Source organism: Rattus norvegicus, chromosome 1 (genome assembly GCF_036323735.1).
Source record: "Rattus norvegicus strain BN/NHsdMcwi chromosome 1, GRCr8, whole genome shotgun sequence".
Classification (NCBI taxonomy): Eukaryota; Metazoa; Chordata; class Mammalia; order Rodentia; family Muridae; genus Rattus; species Rattus norvegicus.
The window spans coordinates 60099620-60104861 of NC_086019.1; positions in this window are offsets into that span (position 1 = coordinate 60099620).

Here is a 5242-nt window from a genome sequence, read left to right on the forward strand (position 1 = left end):
TCATGCGCGCGCATGAGTCTATGCCCATACACTGAATTTTTCCAGGCTACCTTTCAATATCCTTCGCATTTACAGTGCTTGTAAAATACAAATCAATTTACTGTGGCATTGAATACCAATCTCACCTAGAGGCATCACTTTCCCAGCCCACTGGCGATCCTCCCCCCTGAGACTTGTAATGGAGGAGGCCCTTCCCCTTCCACTCTACCATCTCAGGAGAGTCTACCACACAGACATGTCTTATAGGGTCCTTCCATCAGGCCCCGCAGGTTCTGTGTTCATTTCTCACACTTTAACATTTATCCACACCTGTGGTCTGCTGATGTCTCCTGATCCCCCATCCTGTTCTGTATGTGACTGCCTGGGATCACAGGGCGAGTAGGGGCAGTACTATCTACATACTGTTTAAAACGTTTAGGCAATCTCAAGACTGGCACTTACCTCCCAGCTCTGTGAGTGAACAGGTTGAAAAAAATTCTTATACAAACAAATCACTTGACATTTTAGGAGATGAAAATTTCTTCTGCCAAGTCAATCAACCACCCTATTCTGCTTAATTGTATAATAAATTCATGAGTATAACTGTTTCTGAAATCACTTTATTACCTGGGAATGGGCAAAGGAAGACTCATGTAGGATTTGGCAGAAAATGAAGTGGTACAGAGACCAGGGGCCACAGTAGGCCTGAGCCACAAATCCCACACAGGACAGGGAGCACAAGAAGACATGGTCCTGGGTCAGCACCAAATCTAGTTTCTAAGGGATGTCTCTACAGAATTAAAAAAAATAAATTAAAATATAGAAATACAAACACTAATTCCAACATATAAGTTCTGTTCTTCCAAAAAATTTCCCCACAAGCTTTTTAAACCCTCAAACATGCTTCCCATTTCTTAAAGTTCCTTTGCTTTATTTATCGGACACTGCTGAGTGTCATAGGCTACAGGTAACGGTACTCAAAGTCATTCCCTGTTCATCTGAACTTTACATCCTTTGACCAGCAACTTCCCAACTCCATCATTACATTTCACCCAAACCCTGAGATTTGGACACTGTCCTGCTCCCCGTGCTAAAGCACAGTAGTCATGAGGGTGAGGGGACACAACATCCCACTGACCCTTCAGCCTGCTGGAACGGATCAGTGTATCCTGTGCCATGATAATGAAACATACCTTCCTTCCATCAGTACTGAGTGGCCACTTACATTTGAAACGTGAATGTCCAGAAGACCTTTAAGGCAATGGGCTTATCAGTGAGTAGTTTGGGGAGTCCAGGCCTTAGGAAAACATTTCCCAACAGTAGTGTACGCTATTCAATGTGCTCTTGCAACACTTATTCACATCTGACCTCACTGTCCAGGGATGGCCAAGTCTACTTCACTCCAGGTCTCACAAACACACATGCAGTGTTTTCAGATGCTTGCAGGTTCTTGAGTGCATCTGTCTTCCCATGCACTAGGGACAGCAGGTAACTGCTCTTCTTTGGGAGGTATCAAAGGCTTCTTTTTATGCTATCAAAGGCTCCCTATGTGCTGCAGACACAAGGAGAATACACTTCCTGGGCAAGACAAGTGTGCAAATCCTTCATCAGCTCTCTGGGACATTCTAATCTCTTACAGAGGAAAAAACAAAGACACGCTTTCAAATAGGAAACTTGATAAACGTAAAAAATACTAATGGTTGTATTTCAACAATTGATCGTACAGCTCTTATTAAAAAGAATTTTTGGGTTTCAAATGCTTCCGTTTTATTTAAAATTGTGATTATTTCCCTGATGCCCAGATTTCTATGGAACAGAAAGTTCTTCTAAAACCATATTAGAGATTCTGAAAAAGAAAATGTGTTGAAATCATAAAGTCACCTTTCACACAAAATAAGCAAACAGGCCTTTCTCCCATAGCTCAACTGAGGAGTGAGGATGCAAAATTCAGGAATTAAAATTAAATAAATCTGTTATGCTGAGAAAGAGATGCAGACTCAACTGACACAAGTTTTCTTATAGCACTTAAGTCACAGGGGGCACAGCAACACGCTTCTTCCTTTCCTGACAGTGTTTATAAATCTCTTTACTAAATTTACAACTTCTGAGATAGCTGTGCTTGACCGCCACACATGAGCTCCCATTTATCTCGGACGTCTTTGCTCCTGCTTGCAAGAATGCTGTGTAATGCTGTGAGAGCTCTACAGCCTTTGGAACCTCTGAAGTATTAGTTAACTCTAACAGAACTGTCACCTTTGCTTTCCACCAATGATTAGTGTTCTGGTGATTTGAATTGATAAAAATAAAATCCCTAGCATCAAATCTGAAACCTTTCTCTAGAATTTTGGAAATTAAATTATGAATTAGATATTCAATCTCAAACATTTACATTGGATCAGGAGGCTCACATTTTAGACGAATGATGTGTTGTGCGCCTTACATTAACAACTCCTTGCAGCCAACTCATGCAAATTAAAGAACATACACGCAACATTTCACCTGCCCTAAGAGACCTGTCTCCTGCATACAGGGTGCCCAATGACACAGGTATTCCCTAGGCTGAGAGGCCTGTCTCCTGCAGAAAAGAGCAATTCTCAAATTCATCTAGAATGACAAAAAACACAGGATAGGGAAAATATTCTCAACAAAAAAAGAAATTCTGGGAGAATCAGCATTCCAGAGACACAGTAGTGCTCTGAAATTTTCGGCGATCACTGTCTGGTAGGAAAATGGAGGTTTTAGAAAGAACAGAAAGATAATATCTAGGCCTACTGCCCTTGGAATGACAATGGAAAAGGTAGGGTAGAGGAAACACCCTGTCATCTTTAAAGCCCTTCATTCTGCCTTCTGGGTCCAAGAGTGCCAATGCTAACAAGAACGGGTAACTTCACCTTTGTCAGATCTCTAAGAACTAGGCAGGATTTTTCTTGGTAAAGTAAGACAAAATTTCTTGGATGTGGAACATCTCTCAATTGCAACCATTTCAGAAAAAGAAATTAAACATCACTTAGAAGGACATTTGTTCCTTCCTCTTCAGGCCCACCCCACAAATCGACTGCCAAGGTCAGACCTGCTTGAGTACAGGTGACCTCTCTCTTCTCACTTAGTGTTCAATTCATTCTCAAGCTCTGTTACTTTACGAGAAGCTTCCACTTTGTCAGACATATCATGACTTTTTGAGAAGTTGTGTGGACGCTCTTTAAACATCAGGTTTTCATGATCTCCAGAACTGCCAGATAAGTGTGCATCTTGGCTGGACAAGAGGAGAACACAAAAGATTATGCATAAAAATACAACTAACTAGCCTAACTAAATTTTCATCTAAATTTTAATGTTTCAGTGAGAGCTGTTCATTTTTGCACATTATTTCAGTTATTTTATGTATTCTGGCTGAAACAAACTATACCTACTCTACGCTCTGAGCAGAACTTTAAAATCCAATCTTTGCTCATCAACTAAATGTCAGTTCAAAGAAAAGGGCAGGATTTGTGGCATAACCCTATAAGCAACCTGGCCAAAAAGGTATGAGTACAACTTAAAATATATCAAAAGAGTAATAAACCAATAAAGAATTCCATGCAGAAAAGGGGCAAAATAAACTCTTGACTGTGACTTTCAAAAATAAATATGTGCAGTACTGATGGCTCAGTGATCAACTGAAGATTACATAAATGCTAGGAAGAACAGGGAGCCAGCTTAGCCATTGAGAGACTCTCTTTCATTGAGCAAGGGAGAGTAATTAGAGGATAATTTCTGTCAACATCAGGGCAAGCCTCCACACGCACCTATATACACAGATGTATATGGTGGTACAACATACCCACACTTATAAGGAAGAAAGAAAATAACAAACCAAGGGTGCTCAATTTCATTAAGCATCATAATTTAAATGTTTTGGCCATGTAAACAAGCTTAACTATGGGGGTAGTTTAAAAGTACACCATTTCCACAAACTTTCCCCCATATAATATTGAGAACCAGAACAACCCTGATTACTGTAATTCAGTGTTACAAGGGCAGAGGACATATAAACTGAATATATATATATATATATATATATATATATATATATGTTTATATATATTTGTTCATACACATTTATACTTACGTAAATATGTAACCATATACAACCAACAGACAATACCAAACAAAATGTAGAGAAACTTGAAGCAATCCCAATAAAATCAGGAAAAAGGCAAGCCTGCCCACTCTGCCCCTATCTATACAATATATTATGAGAATTTATAGACAGAGCAATTAGATAACAAAAAGAGAGCAAACGGATAGAAATTGGGAAGGAGGAAGTTAAGATATCACTATTTGTGGATGAAATGATAGTATAAACATGTGACCAGAAAAAACTGTACCAGAACTCCTCCAGCTGATAAACAACTTAAGCAAAGTAGCTGGATAGAAAATTCACTCTACCAAATCAGCAGTATTCCCCTACTCAAAGAAATAATGGGCTGAGAAAAATTAGGGAAACAGCACCCTTCACATTAGACAGATATACTATAAAATACGTCAGCGTGACTCTAACCAAGCAAGTGAAAGATCTGTACAACAGGGACAAGTCTCTGATGAAAGAAATTGGAGAAGACCGCAGAAGATGGAAAGATCTCCCATGCTCTTGGATCAGCAGGATAAACATAGTAAAATGGCCATCTTACCAAAGGCAGTCTATAGATTCAATGCAATCCCCACCAAAATTCCAACTCAATTCATCATAGAATTAGAGCAATTCTCAAATTCATCTACAATGACAAAAAACACAGGATAGGGAAAATATTCTCAACCATAAAAGAAATCTGGGAGAATCAGCATGCCTGACTTCAACCTGTACTACAGAGAAATAATTTTAAAAAACGCAGTTATTTATACAGGGACAGGAAGGTAGATCAAGGTAATACAATGTACAACCCAGAAAATAACCCTACACACAGATGGGCAATTAATCTGTGACAAAGAAGCCAAATCCATCCAGCATAACAAAACAGCATTTTCAACCAAAGGTGTTGGTTGAACTGTCGGTGAGCATGAAAAGAGTGCAAATTTCCCTATTCTCCACTCCTTGTACAATGTTCAATTCCAAGTTGATGAAGAACCTCCATACAAAACCAGATACGCTGAATATACCATGGGGAAGAGACTCAAACACATTGGCACAGGGGAAATTTCTTGATTAGAATGCCAATGGCTTATGTTCTAAAATCACCATTCGACAAATGGGACCTCATAAAATTGAAAAGTATCTGTAAGGCAA